The sequence below is a fragment of the Uranotaenia lowii genome, chromosome 3 (assembly GCF_029784155.1).
Source record: "Uranotaenia lowii strain MFRU-FL chromosome 3, ASM2978415v1, whole genome shotgun sequence".
Classification (NCBI taxonomy): domain Eukaryota; kingdom Metazoa; phylum Arthropoda; class Insecta; order Diptera; family Culicidae; genus Uranotaenia; species Uranotaenia lowii.
Genome location: NC_073693.1, coordinates 166,157,011 through 166,174,564, shown reverse-complemented (window position 1 = coordinate 166,174,564; position 17,554 = coordinate 166,157,011). Strand labels below are relative to the sequence as shown.

Here is a 17,554-nt window from a genome sequence, read left to right as displayed (position 1 = left end):
TGTTGTTTTAATTTATCCTGAAATATCTATCTCGTTGTGAATTGTGACCGAAGAAATTTTTCTCTAAATCTTCATTTAATTCTGATATAAAAAAGTTAAATATGATTCTGAACTGTGGAGATATTGGAGCCCTACTTTCATTGGTTTGCTCTTGAATTTCAAGCTCTCATCCTAACTTTATTTAATCTGAAACGAATGAAATAAAATTTAACCCCTTCGTTTCGAATAGCAACCACTTTTCAATAAAAAATGGATAAATGAAGCAAAAAAAATTGTTTTAATTTTTTTTAAGGTCACAATTATTCCCAACTTTTTAGTACAATTTTTAAGAAACTATTAGAAATCAATTACTGATAGTACAAGGCAACAAAATCCCATTTTTTTGAAATGCAAAAAAAGAGAGTTTAGTAAATCTGTGCACTTTTTTGAACAATAAAATGTTGCAAAGATATTGAAAATAAAGGTTTTGAATCAATCAACAACTTCCTCGATGACTGAGAGTAATTTTGACTTTTAAGAAAAAGTTACACAAGTTTAATTTTTAAATTTTTCCAGTTCTTCGAAAATCTAGGAATTTGACGAACCAAAAACCAAAATATAATTTAAACAGTTTTGAAAGCGAAACGTCAATCAAATCATCAATATTAAAAACTTAAAAAGCCCTTTAGTGATATCGGATAAATTTATTTTCTTTTCGCTTAAAGTTTCTTAACATTACATTACATTTTTTTCTAAAGCATTGCATCTCTGAAACTAGAATATCTAAGAAAATCTCGATCCTTCATAAAATATAGGATAGTAAATAGAGGATAGTAAAAAGTTTTGAAATTGGTTTTTATGTAGTTTATTTTTAAGCAACATTTTGGGTTCAATGACTAAAGGTGGAAGTAAATAGTTAATCAAGCTGTATAGTTTATCATCAATTAATAAATTATTTCAGGAAAAATAGGTAAATTTTTCGAATTTCCACGATCCATAGCACCAAAACTAAAGATGATAAACAAAATCTGACAAAATATTCGAATTTATGATACCAAAATATTTCAGAATCAGTTATTGAAACACATGTATAAAAATGCTGTCACCTTGTGTATTTAAAAAGGTGAGTGCTCCTTCTCTGGACCTAGCGCTTACTTTAGTCCTAAAATGCAGAAAATCGTAAATCGTAGCTATATCTCGAAACTGGAATGTCTTACAAAGATCAAATGTTCTAGAAAAATGTGCCAAAATAAGCAAAATAACAATGCTTGAAGTTTAAAATTTTTAAACAAAATAATTGTTTAAGTAATTGAACTTTGTTTGAAAAATTTCACAAAATGTAACTTGAAGATCTTTTTTCATCACTTTAAAATGTTCCTTACATGGGAAAATTATGAAAAAAATATTTGTTCCAATGCATCAATCGTTCGACCGTAAAATGAACTTCATAATGCCATATTTTCAAAGCAATGGAAAACTCTCAACTTTTTTCAGAAAAAGTTTTCTAAAATGTTGTTTATGGGTACAATTGATCCCCTAGAGTTGGGTACAATTGATCCCCCTTCAAAACGGCATATTCTTCTTCTGAATTGATCATTATGATTGCTGATTACGAAATTACTAATATTTATCCAAAAACTAATATTTATCAAACAATTGTCTGAAGAAAAGAGCAAAAATAATTAATTTTCTCTAAATTATAAAAAAGCGCCTTTAAGTATGCAATGTTAATAGCGTTGAGACAAAGTTATAGAATTTTCTTCTTATGTCTGCTATAAATTGTGAAATGAGAACAAACATGACCAAAATAGTCAATTAACATCCTATCTTGGGGTTTTGTTTGATTTGTATACTAGGATTAGGGCTTCCTGAATAAAAGATCAAGTCTCCTTCAATAGGGGATCAAGTCTCCCCTAACTTCAGAAAGATCGCATTTTTTTAACTCCCACGAAAACGCTTCTAGTTCATCAACGGGTTCAAGTATCGTTCTAATTTTTGGAGCATAGAAACTTGAAGTTACACGCTGTCAGAAAATGTCAAAGACGGCGAGTTGCTACTTTTTTCCAAAAAGATATGGTGAAAATAAGAAAAGGGAATCAAGTATCCCCACTCTCCTCTAATGAACTCTTTTTCTTCCCTTATTCTGTCATACCATTTATCATTTTTGGACGCTTTAAAAAAAGTGCTTTCCTTTTGGTGGTAAAACATACAGCTCAATTTGTGGGAAGCATTTCGAATAATCAGAGAGATTAAGAATAAATCACATGATTTCATAGACCAAGCCGAATTTTATAGGAAAACTACACAGGAACAGTAGGTTCAAAGTAGGAAATCTAGATCATCCATCTATCAAAAGCGACATAACCAAGGGTAAAAATTCTCGTTGAAACTTGCAGATGAGACCATTAACTACGAATGAGTTTTCTAAAAACCACATAACACCCGTCCATGTATGAGAAAAAGATAGGTTTATATAAACCACTGCTTAAAGGGTCCAAAGTAGGACAACTAACCTTATCTTTGATTCTTGTGTCGTTATCAATTGCAATTGAAATAATCAGCTTTTTTGCCAATCAAAAATTCGATTATGAATTTATATTTTCATTGTATAAATGATCTGGAAACAATATTGACGATATGATTTGTGTGAATCATGAAACCCAGCCGAGTGCGAAACAAAATTTAAAATATGATTTTTGAATTTAACACGAACACATTTATGAATTTTATTCTATAATTCATTATTGAGTTTTATAACTTATTTTTTAATGATGGCTGATATGAATACAAAATCTGGGTTATGACATAAAATCCAAATTCTATTTTTTCCAAATTCATATATTACTTGTACCAAAACTTTCATTTAAGATTAAAATTAAATGAATGTTGTGTAGCAATATTTTAAATTTGACTTCATGATTTTCCTTTGATTTTGAAAATATTTGAATCTAAAACCACAACAGGCCACATTAAAAAATTGGTAGGGGAGATGAGGGCATAACGAGCACCCGAGGCATAATGAGAACTACGCTTTTCTACGAAAGTGCGTATTTTCTTAAATAAATTTTCATGAGGATTTGTTTCGTACTTCCTATAGTATTAATTTTTCACAAAAAAAGGAATCTCCTTATCATCTTTACAGAGATATTTAAAAAAACTAGCTTGGTTTTCAAGTTACGAAAATATTATAATTTTTGAGCACCACGAAATAAGCTCTTATGATCTTAAAATAACCTTGATCTATAATTTACGCACTGCAACATGATGTACACATTGTTTCTCAATTTTTACCATCATAAAATTTTTGATTTTTCACTTTTATCAATTTTAAAACACGTTTTTACTTAAATTTGTTGACTAGGGGCATATAGAGCACCATATTATCGAGGCATAATGAGCATTTTCTTCCGTAGAATCTAGCAGCGAATTAAAATTGATTTATATCGCCACACCTTGACTGTTTTCATCCGACAATTTAGCCTATTGGTCAGGTGTCGGAGAGGTAATCAAAAGACTAGAGTTAGATTTCTGTTCGAGGTGATTTTTTTTCCATTCACAATTCATGATCGATTTTTTTATTGTTACACTAGCAGACCCGGTAAACTTCGTCTTACCCTGTTAAATTTGGCGTCCATTTTCCATTTTATCTTCGCTGATTAACTTTTAAAATTTATTAAATATTGAGTTGTTAATCGTCTCGCTTTTGTGAACATGTTCTAGTTTTTTTTTTTAAATTTCCCCCATTTCCGTTAACTCGAATTGTCCCGCTTAATTCTATCGAAATAAAACCTAACAATTTTAATTCAGTTCTACGGGTCTTTTCTTAAATAATCAAAAAATAACCTTCAATAAATCTTACATTCAACTTTCATCAATACTTTTTTATTAACTTTTCTTCCATTCAGATTTATTGTATATCAACGAATGGTCAGGTTTCAGGTTTTTGTCGCAAAACGGTTTTATTTTTTCAGTTCGATGTTATCGTCCAACTTGCAAGCCTATTGCTAAAAAAACACTTTTTGTAACTTTTTCCATAAATAATTGTATGTTGATAATATGTATGTATGTTTAAGGTTACCACGACATCGAGCATATCGTTTGGTCATGTGAGGTCCATCTAGCCGCCAGAGCGAATTTATTGGACTCCCTTCGGGCCCGAGGGAAACCACCCTACACCCCAGTAAGAGATGTATTAGCTGCGATAGACCTTGATTACATGTTTGAAATCTATCTCTTCTTAAAAGCTATCAACCTCCTGTGGTATCCCGGATTGAGTAACCTCTAAGCGTCATCAGGGGACTCCAAGTTGAGTGTGTAAAAAAAGAGCAAAAATGTGAGGTATGTATTTTACGGAGTTATTGTAAAAACAGTTTATGGTGATATTGTGTAGTGCCGGATGTTACATTGGCGATCCTGCCAGGAGAATTGGTATCGAAAATACGGTGTGTACGTTTCAATAGTTGCGAAATTATATATTAATTCAATTTTCAAAAAATTGAATGTTTTGCCAGTTCCACCATGACACTGAAAAAAAATCACCAGGTAAATTTACATGAATTAAGAACGTAATAGTGAACGAAAAAACAATGGAAAAAAATATCTTGAGTGGAGTTCGAAATATATTACACATTTATTGAAAAAAAAAAGAAAATGAAACCTTGAGTAGAGTAAAGCTCCTTGCCAAGGTCATGATAATTGATTTTTGAGTAGATATCAAATGTTGAACATCTTGAGTAGAGTTTAGCTCCTTGCCAAGAGTTTTCAACAGCTTGAGTAGAGTTTAGCTCATTGCCAAGCATATTGGGTTTATGCGTAAATAACGAATGTTGAACAACTTGAGTAGAGTTTAGCTCCTTGCCAAGGATGTTCGATAGCTTGAGTAGAGTTTAGCTCATTGCCAAGCATATTGGGTAACGAATGTTGAACAACTTGAGTAGAGTTCAGCTCCTTGCCAAGAGTGTTCGACAGATTGAGTAGAGTTTAGCTCATTGCCAAGCATATTGGGTTTTTTTTGTGTAAATAACGAATGTTGAACAACTTGAGTAGAGTTTAGCTCCTTGCCAAGGATGTTCGACAGCTTGAGTAGAGTTTAGCTCATTGCCAAGCATATTTTACAACTGATCTCAATCAAAATGAAAAGCGGAACATCTTGAGTAGAGTTTAGCTCATTACCAAGTTTATTTGTACCATCAATTGAAGAGATGTTAAAGCGAAAATTTAAATTTCTTGAGTAAAGTTAAGCTCCTTGCCGAGAAAAATACATAAAACCTTGAGTAGAGTCAGAAGCTCATTGCCAAGGATAATTATCTGGAATAAAAATAAATGAATTAATAAATAATCTTTAGCAGAATAAAGATATTTTCCAAGAATGTTAAAGCAGTGGTTAAAGTTCTCATTACCAAGTAATATTCGAATGGTTATACAACAATTTTCAATCCAATCTATTAGAAAAGAATGACTGAGAATGAGAATCGAAAATAATTAGATTTTGACCATGAGAGATGTTCACGAGATTAAAAATATCATTCTACAATCCTTACATTCCAGTTAGCAGGTTTAGTCGTTTTAAGTTAAAAATATTTTTTTAACTAAAATTTTACCGATCGGAGGAGCGAGGGTGTAATGTAGCTAATAGGGTTTGTCATAACTACATGGGCCGAGGAGACAAAGAGCAAATCATATGATAGAGGCTTTCTAGAGATGGATGATTTTTGAAAATTAAGGAAATGTGGAATCCCTCCATTAGTTCTTCTAAGGCGTGTTGAACCGGACCTTGATTTTCATTAAAGTGTTGCACAGGATTGCAAAGAGCCAATAAAAACTACTAATAATAAACATCATGTAAAAAAAAAGTGCGATTAACAAGTCAGCTATTAGATACCGTTGATTAGAACGATATCCAATGATGACTGAGCTGGTTTTGCAGACAACCATGATTTTGCCAGCAGGGGAGGATGTGGTATCCCGGATTGAGTAACCTCTAAGCGTCATCAGGGGACTCCAAGTTGAGTGTGTAAAAAAAGAGCAAAAATGTGAGGTATGTATTTTACGGAGTTATTGTAAAAACAGTTTATGGTGATATTGTGTAGTGCCGGATGTTACACCTCCGTCTCTAACCAATCCTTTATTATTTTCCCTATATCTATTCTAGTTTTTAACAATGAATTGTAAATACAAAAAAAACTGACTTTGGCTCCTTAAAACCTTCGGTATGAGCCGTTTCAAATAAACGAATTATAAAAAAAATGTATGTATGTTTCATTTATTGTATACCATTTAGTTGATTTATTCCGCTTTGTTCGAAATGACATTAAGGTTTGAATCGAAATCAAAAGTTTCTCATTTATTGTAATTTATTGCATATGGAACTTTATGAAAATAAAATTTTGAATATTGGGACAATTTTCGGAATATTTGGGAGCTAAAAGCGCTGGGTTTGGATTAATATTCCTAACGCAGCGCTTTTAGCTTCCAATTAGTTTTGGGACAGCTTTTTGTTCACCATCCTCACCCCTCGAAGTAGTTTGAATTAATATACATATTTTCACCAAAATCATGCTCAAAAAGTTTTTCTAGATACCGAACTTATAGATATGACACATTTCAACTTGAAGTGTTCCCAAACAGCATTTGCCATGGCAAAAAATCTGGCGATCTTGTATACTGCAATCTACTTTTTTATATTGATTAATGAAAAAAGCAAATTACACTCCTATGAACTTTAACCCAATGAATCAAGGAAACGATTGGTATTAAAAAAAGAAAAGAATATGTTTTTAATTGAAGATCGAAATGATGTTCTGATTTCAAAATTTCCTGAACATTGTTGGTGGGGATCTGCGATTTGATTTAAGACTATGTAATATTTTCAAGATTCAATAACATTTAATTGAAAAGCAGATCTAAAATAAAACTGAATAGTTCGGAAAGAAATAATCTGTTCATGCTACGATGGTTTCATGAGTTCATATCATTTTATGGAAAATTTCATGCTGAAATAACTCAAAACCTTAAAAAAAGAAGTGTTTTTTTTTTGTAAATCGAAACTCTCAATAAAGGAACACCGGGTATGATAACAGTGAACCTGTAAACAGTTTTTCGGTAAATAATTTTAGAAAAAGTTGAGTTTGTTTAGTTAGATAGTTTATTTGGGCCCAACCATTTATAAATGGAGAAATAATGTATACATTTTTTGTAAATTTTTAACGTTTTCATTCGCTCTAGTGTACCTTTTAACTGAAAATTCTTCTTAGATTATTGATAACTTACACATATGGTTGCAAAAAAATCTTTGCATTCGGTCTTTAAATAAACGTCAATCCTATTTAATCTTTCTTAAAGGACAGGCTCTTGTTCAGTACATATGTCTGTTCATTTTCAACGTATTTAGTTGTTGTTCTGTAAATTTGAAGGCGCTTGATTTATTTAAGCACATTTGTACATGCTCGAAAAATGTTTCTTCGTATTGGATTATTCAATCGTACGTAAATCTTCCCACTTTCTTTTTTTTTCAAACGTCCGCAAAGAGTCATACCATTTTTTCATATGCATCAGTATCAAATTAATGTTTTGTAGACAACCATTGCTGATTCAATTAACATGAAATAAAAACAGTTTTAATATTTAAAACCGTTCAAATGGTTTTGATTTGATTGGTAAAATATCAATCTGGGTCACATCTAGGCTTCATTTATTCATATGTGCTGTACAAATAAGCTAGGAATCAAGAAGAAAAAATACGCATCTAGGCTTCATATCGCCGCCACGTGCGTTGAAAGTATGCTTGGTTGAGAAATAGGCGCCCAAATATTCCTATACTAATCAGTATGCTATGCCCTGTTACTATCCTCTCACGACGCCTCGACCATAGAGACGAAAAACAAACCGCCCACCCGGCGCCCAACGTAAAGAAAATCTTGATAAAAAATGGATGTCATGACTTTTATTTGATTGAAAAAACTACAAATTTAATTTTTACGGACAACTGAGGTGACTTTTTGTTAATTTTATTCGATATAAACCGATTCGCATGGCTACAGAATATTCTAAAAATAATTTCATTCAAATCGTTTTGGTAATTTCGGAGGAGTAGTACTACAAACACCGTTACAAGAGAATTTTATATAATAGATTATACGGCTAGTAGCATCATCCTCCGAACAAAGCACTTAATGTATGAGCGTGCGTGAATTGTTTGTATTCTACAAACAGACCTAGATTATTTTGTTATTGCTTTGTTTGATGAATCTACGACTCACCTGACTTCATCGAATTGAATTCCCTGCTAGATTCCCCGACAAAAACGCACATCTTGCTCTGATTAATGGTGCTCATACTGCCTCAGGGGGGGTTCTCATTATGCCTCCACAGTGGCTGGTTTTCAGCTTTTGGCAAAAATTTTTAAAATGCATTTTGTAACGTTTTCATCTAGTTTTTCACATTTCAGCCCGTTAGGGAATAGGCTTTTCAAGTGTCTGAAAACGAAACAATAATGTAACCTCCATATTATAGCTATTTTCTATGGTTAAATAACCGTTTTCCTTAAGGTGGCCATTATGCCCCTATCTCCCCTAGCTTTGATTATTTTTTGGAAATAATTATTGGTTTGATTAGCTAAAAATATATGCAAGGTACATTCACCTCGAGAGGAATGAATATCAACTCCCCCTTTGAAACCTTTATTCATCCAAAATGGAACCTTAAAAGCTCACTTGGAGTAAACATGAAGCTTTGTAAACGAAAACAAATATGTATTATAATTTCATAACTTACTTACTTTCAAACAGATAATTCCGTATACTCGTGATGCCTTCGTACATCAACTGATATCAATTGGGCTGTGAGTAAGTTTCGTTTTCTTATCTTCCGCCCAATGAGTAAGGAATACTGATTCACATCTCACAACACTATCTGGCAAAACTTTATAGCTCAATGAACAACCATCCACTCATGTATTGAACAGAACACGTTTAGTAATTTCAAATGAACACTCCCTCGAGGATCCTTGAGTTTCGATCTCCATGTTTTTTCTTCTTCTTCCGGACCAATTCACGATAGATCACTTCCGGTTCTATCTCCGGTTTACCACATTCATTTTAAGCACACATTTCAGAACCCAACCTGCATATGATTAGTTTTCTATAGCCTAATTTGAATGAAAATCTGCGTCACACGCTAAATCTACTGATTCACTTGGTTTAAAACTGTTTTCGAGGTCAAATTAGACAGGTGATGTGGCCATTCCAAGGAAACAGTATTCCCGAGTGCAAGAAAAACTAACGCTGCGCCGAATTATCACGATATACTGGGAATAGCCGTCCAGTTTGCACTAAAAGCATTACTTTATTGAGTTGTCTGGCATACCGGAGAAATGGAACGCACACCAGTCTGTGTACTCTATTAGGTCTAATTTATTTGTTTTGAGAATATTTGACCGCGGTACCAAGCGATCATCGGTAGGGTAGTTCTGAAGTTGCACGTAAATATATCGAGCTTATGATTGCCGATGATTCAGATGGAATAGTCTGGAATTTTCTTTGGACATTTTTGTACAGAGATCTACTTCATTTCACTTCCCGAATTTGTCGTTCAAGTGGAATGAAAACTCAAACATTTTAGAACTCCAGAATAAACAATTTTCCTTACAACTACTTGTGTTTTTCCTAAATGATCCGGTTTCAGAAAACTGTTTTTTCAAGTAATAGGGTGTTGCACGGTGATCCAAAATAAGTACCTGGTCCAAAATAAGTCTGTTTCCCTAGTAACGCAATTTGAAAAAAAAAAAGGGACTCGGGCTTTCATTCAATTGCTGGAACAATTAAGAAGTTCGAGAAAAACAACTCATCAAAATACAAGTTTTTCAATCTTTTTTGATTGAACATTACAGAATTGTGGTTCTAGGTACCATAAGTGGTTTAATGAGTTGCGAAATACGTGGAATGGGAGGGGGCTTGTTTCGATATTCAAATTTAATTAGAAAAAATAAAAATACCGAAAACGCATAATAAATAAGGAAATTGAATTTTTAAACCATTTTCCTACTTATTACTATCACACAAACTGAAAAAAAAACTTTACAGCTACGATTCAAAACAAATAAGAATCAAAGTTTCAAATCAATGATTTTTTTTGTGGTAAGTCATTTCAGGCAGTCTAGTTTACAAATTTTTAATCAATATTTTCGGAACATTATAAACGAATTAAAATTCCAAATGAAATTAGAATATAAAACTTTGGACATGAGAATTAGTGCACAGAAATAGAATATCTATATAAAAGAACACCAGATTTAAAAATAAATGAGATCCAAATTAATTTCAGATCAGGTCAGAAATAATCCATGATTAAAAATTGTTAAGCATAATTAAATTAATTTGTCTATATTTACATTTTTTTTTTATATTTTCAATTGAATGGTTGATTGGAAGATTCCGCGGTAATATATTGAATTTCAAAAATATTAATCATGATTTTGAATGTGAATTGTCGATTAGGAAAAAATATGCACCCAAATAGAATTTATTCAGAACACACGATTGATGATTGAAAAAAGTTAGAGGTGAAATCTTCAGTCAAATTCTCCCAGTTGTTAAAATCAAAGGCTTAAAAAATTCATTTTCGAAGTTCCCAACAATAAATTTGAGTATTTGAAAAAAAATATTTTCAATTCATTGTTTAAAGCTTATACTGACTGAATTTAATTTCTAGAATAATCAATACGAATTTAAAGTAGGGATTCCCCAGTTTTGTTGTAAACATTGAAAGCACAAATCAAATCAAATTTAGCTTTAAAGCTGCTACTTCGAATAATTTTTCTAACTTTTCAAAGATTATTTTAAAGATCGGATAAAACAAGAAGATTTAAAATAATAAAAAAAGGGAAACGTTCAGGAATTACCAAGCGCAGGTTTATAGCTTAAAATAAAGTTTAAGCTCTGAGTGTTTTGTCCCCGTCAAATGAAATTTTGTTCTTATCAAAAATTTAGGTTAACAGGTTCTATGAAGATTATGTTTTCAGAACAAAAAAAAAAATCAGAATTGATAAACAAAGAAACACTTATTTAAAAACTTTTAACAAAAAGTAAACAGAAGCACTACATAATTCGTTAAATTTGTTTGAAACTCGATACCAATAATGCAAATGAAAAAATGAACATTTAAGAAGGAAATAACTGAAGAGAACACAGCATTTTTGGTGTCTGTATATGAATGATTTGCAAAATTTTCGCATCCTGAACTCGAAAGTTTTGTCAGGTTTTGTCTCTCCCGTCTAGTTTTGGTGATATGGTGTTTTTTCAAAAATGAATCACATTTAATTGAAATCAATCGTGGATTACTGATAAAACAACAAATCTACATAAAGACAAAAACTGATTCTGGATCCTTCATTCATTAAAACAATAATATTCTTTTCCAGAGGAAAAGATTATTTCTACTATTTTTAAAAATGTTAAAAGATATATTTCTGTAATTGCTAAAGTAAGTTTAAAAATGAATTTTTTATTTCATTTAACAGATTTGTTGAAGACTGCAAAACGATTTGATTTTTGGCTTTTGAAAACATCTAAACATCCAAAAATGCTATGACCTTTTTCGAAGAAGCAAAATTATTTGCGGTCTTCGACAAGGCCGGATTAACGAGTGGCAATGGTATCTAAGAAGAAACTGGGGAAAAACAACGCAAATTTTAATTTAACAGCGTTTAAATCGGTTAAATTATCAACGATATATAACACAAATTTTCAACGATATATAGCACATCGCTTTTGAATACAGAATATATTTTAGGATATGGACATTTTTTCTTCTCATGAAAAAAACGACTGCTACGCCGGCTGGATAAACTTTCTCATTGCTTTGTTAAAATTTGAAAAAAAACAGTCATCATCAGTTTTAAAAAGAAGATTTGCAGTTGGTACCTACAGAATAGAAGGCAGAATAAAGAAAAATGTCCTCCTTTTTCAATGTCCAGATGTACGAGAATTTTATTCAATCGAATTGAAAGACAGAAACTCTCTCCATAAAAATTCTAAATCGAAATACAAAATATAAAATCATTGTATTATTTCGATTAGTAATCAACGTATCATTTCCAAATTTTGAATTTAAATGTGCTTCAAATGGATTACTTAACTGAGTCAAAATTATAAAACTATTCTGATACATGTGGAATTCAATCGAAATATTCTAAAATTGAACCTAAAATAATTTGCAACCCAAAAACAAAAGCGACATACGAGCGATATCGTATTTGGCTCTCAATGATTAAAATTTAAATGACCAATCATTGGATTCTTGTAAGCACGAAACCTAAATATAAGTTATGAATGGAACAACTGAATCAAAATAAAATTATAATTGCGAAATTTGAATGTGATTCGCATATCTAGTATTTTAGTTTTAGTAAAGGCAAAGTAAGAGTAAAAATACATATATAACACATGGCAATAAAATAAAAAAAATCTAAGGCACAACAATTTTTAGAGCAAATTTTCTATAAGCTCTTTATTTTTAGATAACTTATGAAAATATTCTATTTTCATTGTTCATTGATGAAATTTGTGAAATTTTTTTTGGTAAAAGTATGAAACATTACAAAGTACCGTCAAACGGGGCATCACTCAACAGCGCGGGATTGGATGTATCATTTATTCAACACTATACTGAATCAATTTTTTATTTAATGTATGTATTGTAATAAAGTTATCTTTTGATGATTACAAAATAATGATGACATAACTTCTCGCATCTGAAGCTAATTTTTTTTCAAAGTTTTTTGTTTTTGTATAAAATTTGAAAAATCGAGCAATAAATAAATGAACAAATTTTAACATTTTTCGATGCCGTAAAAAACATTACCCAGTATGAAGGATTAGCATGATAATATAACCTACAAACTTTTTACCGTTTTCCTCATGCTATACCAACACTGTTGGTGTAAAAATATTTTTCGGACAATCGCTCATTTTTTTAAATAAACATTTTTATAATTCAGCTAGGTGTCAGGGGTAAAATGCAACAAAATGCAAATCAGTATGCAGCATCCTTAGTTTCAGAAAAAATGTGAAAATTAGTATTTTCAGACCAAAAAATTACTGAAATTGGTATTTTCATGCCTAATGGTCTTTAATACATCGCAAATATATTAAAAACTATAAATTTTCTTACGTGTTCATAAGATTTTTCATTAAAAACAAAGTTTGATGCAAGTTACCCCATTTTCTAAGGAGGGTGAAAATCGCATGTTTTTAGAAAGTTAAAAAATAACTAAAGAAACCAATGATTTTTCTAACTACGCCAATTTGATGTCCCATCACCCTTAAAACTTTTGATACATAAGGGGTTGGATTAACTGTGAACATAAGTTTTTTAGAAGCCATTGAAGTTGGAAATTGTTGCATGTTGCCCCAGTTGACGGTATTTGATTTTTGAGAAAAAATTTATACAAGTTTTATTTTGCCAATATTTTCTTATATAATTTAATCTTTGATGTTTCTTAAAGCATAATTCGAAGTTTTTTGCAGCCTTCTACAAAGTTATTAGGTGCGTTAAAACCCTCAAGATCAAATACTCAAAGACTTCCTTGAATTATGTCCAAAATAGTTGTAATCTTATCTAAATAAATAACAAAACTTGTGACAATTAAATTTTCCAAAGCGCTGGAAAAATCCGGGCATTTGATTTCAAAATGGTTGACCAAAATCCTGGCAATATTCGGGCAAATTTGGTCAAAACCTAGAAATTACTCATCAAAATTCAAGAAAAAAAAGTTGAAAAAAATTGTTTTCATCAAAATTTATCAACAGATTTTAAAACGGATTTTAGGCTTTCAAAACACCTTTCATGATTATTTTTATGAAACTTGCTAAGAAAATTTTGTTCTGGACGCATAAGTAAAAAAAAATAATGGTACAATTTGTTTTTTAAAGTGTGATTTGAAAATTCAAATAAGAATAAACCCGGGCAAAATCCTGGTTTTTCCAATGAAAACCGGGCAACCGGACCGGACCGGATTTTTCCAAATTTTATATTAAATATAAGGGCAAACCTGGATAAAATCGGGCAATCTGGTAACCTTAATTTAAAAACAGGACGTCAAAATTTACTAAAATCAAGCACATAAGCACCAAATTGCTGTTACTTTGTGTAATCATAGTACGAAATTGTATATGAATTTCGAATTCAGATTATTGATATGAATTTCTCTGATTCTGATTTTTAGTTCTTAGCACATTGATGATGAATACTAAAGAACTCATCTTGAATTTTAGGCTTGATTGTTAAATTTAGGAAGATAACTCAAAATTATAAATATAACAATTAAATAATATTCTTCAATATAAGACACGACACGTTGAGTAGTTGAAAAATCATGCAATTAGAAATCTACTTTCGTTTATAACCTTGTTGCCTCAACGAGTTTTAAATTAAGAACCTGACGACGCAAACCTATTTTATTTTTAACTTATTTTTTCATTTCAAATCTTCTAATAAGTGAAATTTTAAAACACCACGCTGCTCTATTTAGTTAAAAAACTCGCGAGCAAAAGATTTAGCATAAAATGATTTAATTTTTTTTTTTTGCAATATAAGGATTCTTTAACTCTGTTTAAGGGTGGCTATCATTCATAATTAAGAAGATCACTATATTTAAATTATGCTTACTTTTGAGTAACAGCGACTATTAAAGCTCCATGGCCATTCCTTTTAACCTTGTATGGATCATGGATAGACACAAAAGCTAGCAGACTTGTAGAAGTTTAAGGCCTGAAGAAATTATTTAAAAAAAAAAAAACTTCAGGTACACCAGAGCAAGGGCAAACTGGATGTAGAGGCCTGGTTCATCAAGTATTTTAAAATTTCTAAAAAATCTGTATAAATCTGTATCGAGTTTTGAAAATCTGTATAATGCAGAAAAATCTGTATATTAACACCGCTGGAACAGACATACACAGACTTATTTTCCTATTTTCTCTGATGATTTCTTTTCTCAAATATCTGGCATCCCTGGAGCTGTCAAAATTTTTTCAACATGGCTGAACAAACGATTCGGTGGTTTTGTCAAAAAACAGGATACCGCGAAGAAAAAATCAGGATTTTTCAGGACACTACCGAATTGATGAAAACAAAATGCAGTTCTGCTTAGATTGCATAACTAAAGGCGAAATATAGGTGCTGAAGACGCCTAGAATTATGCAACCGAAGCGAGAATAACCTTGGCTGCATTTAATATCGAAAAACCTCATTTAAATGTCATTTGAATCAAAGAATCTCATTGGTTCAACTGGTTAAACCATTTTATTTAGGGTTTTTTTTATGTTCTCATCATTTAACAATAAATTTAGTTATGATTTGGATATTTTTTAGAAATCAGGACAAATCAGGACATTTCAAGGGCCATTTTTCAAAAATTAGGACGATTCAAGCGTTTTTGAAAAATCAGGACGGTCTCTCGAAAATCAGATTTTTAAAGATTTTTAAATCTAAATTTTATTGCTTTAATTTAAAAACTTTTTTTATCGAAAGGATAGAAAATTGTTTTGATTCAATATAAGTGAAAATCAGGCACATTGGCAACTCTGCTTACAACTGATCAATGAGTGTGGCCGGTGTGGCCAGAACCGGCGTTGTACATTTTGTTCTCATAATTTTCCAAAAATCGACGTTGTGGAAGGTAGATGGGCATGTACATTGTGCATACAGAGAAATAAAATGTTTTAAACCATGATCGATTTATTTTAATTTCCAATAAGATGAAAGTTTATTTTTGGTTGGACTAAATTATCTAGGACCAAAACATAATTTAAAAGATCAAATGCTTTTGAATTGTAACCCAAATACCGTTGGAGTAAAGGAACATTTCATAAATTAAATGAAAAGGCTTTTGAATTGAAAGCATTTTATTATTTAAAACAAAAAAAGCTTTGTTTCAAAGGGAAACATTTCTTTAAAACAAAAGAAAATGCATTTAAATCAGAAAAATTTTTGTTTATCCCAAAATCAAAGAAAATTTTCTATTGTTTATTAATTAAGATTGATCACAGTGAATTTTGTTTTGAAATTAATTTTCACGGCCTTATCGATGAATGTTATGTTCTCATAGTGAGAGCATTTCAAGAATTGGAAATTATAGATGGATAGAAGAAGATTAGAAGAAAATTACAGGTGTTGAAAATGAGCGGTAGATATGTTAGAATCGGACAGGGTTGAGTCTAACACAAGTATAGCAGTTGGTCTAGCGTGGTTCGCACCGCAAAACTTGCAGTTCGTTCGCACTAATCTTCTTCTATCCATCTATAATTTTCAAATCTTGAAATGTTCTCACTATGAGAACATAACATTCACTGATAAGGCCGTAAAAATTGATTTAATTGAAACAAAATTAATATCTCACAATGGCATCGAGACAATGCGTCCCGATCCAAAAATGTGGAGCGCTGTAGAAAAGTGAACGGTATGTCCCGATATATAATTAGGTATCTTAGCAAAGTATACATAACCTGCGTAAATAAATCAGAAATCCCCAAATAGCGACACTCTAGTGATGTCTTCCCGTAGACAGGAAACATCAATTGACAATATGCATCTGTATGCATGCGTACACTCAGATATTTGTTTGGATAATTTCTAATTTAGTAAGCTTTGATAAGCATTGTTTATACCAGAACTAAATTGAAAATACGAAATAAATGCGATTTTACAGTTATTAATTGGAATTTCATTTAAAAATGAAATACAATCATCAGTCTTTTCGACTAGCATCATGAAAAAAGTAACATCTCATCATCACGGTTGATCCAAATTTCTTGAGTGTAGTTCAAAATGTTAGTACTAGTGACATCGTCAGAGGTTCAGTCAGATTTCACTTTCACTTTGCCCAGGATTATCCGAATCCATACTACAGACTGCCTCTAATAGGATAGCGCCCTCTGGTGGCGGCGAGGGTAGATATTTGTATCACTGGCCCGAGCGCACGGTAATTCATAAGTGCTGATTGGATAATTCCATTAGCGGTTCAGGAATGGCTGAGCCGTTGCTGAAGTACAACACGATCGTTTGAGAAGGGTAAAAAAAGAAATGAACCTCTGAGTGGGTCATTGTAAGGTGTGATGATCTTTGGCAGTGAAATGTCTTAGTTTTTTAAATATTGGTGAACCTTAAGGCAACTTAAACAAATTCAAGAAGATCACGCATTTGGAAATAATTCAGAATTTAAATGTAAATAAAAGGTGAAACATCTTATAAGAACGTTATTCGGCTACTGAAGAATGTACTCGAAAAAATTGCAACACTTTGTTTTGTGAACAACTTTTGAATGCATGAATGTAAATTGATTCTGCCTAGTAATGTAATGTTTACATGTGCAAATTTTTGTGACGTTCTGTCAAGTTGTTTTCGAGATAGCGTTCAATGAAGAAGTTCATCGACTTTTTTTTGCACCACGTGCGCCATCTACAATGCATACTATGAACCACCCCTTTTGCCAAATCAAGGCTATTTTTAATTGCTTTTTCTGTTTCCTGCAGCTTGACCTTCAAAGTAACTGAAAACTTTTAATTTTATCTAAGTTATTTTT

General features: G+C 31.5%; 1 protein-coding gene across 3 annotated transcripts in view; it reads right to left on the bottom strand.

Moving 5' to 3' along the window:
• LOC129751929 (ion transport peptide-like) overlaps positions 1 to 17,554 on the bottom strand; it is a 106,838-nt gene that overhangs the window by 78,100 nt on the left and 11,184 nt on the right. Inside the window, exon 1 of one of the 3 annotated variants that reach the window (XM_055747721.1) lies at positions 8,756 to 9,252. The exons of the other annotated variants lie outside the window; for them this stretch is intronic. The gene's annotated coding sequence lies outside the window, so the exon portion shown is untranslated. Of the gene's footprint in view, positions 1 to 8,755; positions 9,253 to 17,554 lie in introns of those variants that run through there. 3 annotated transcript variants of the gene reach the window in all.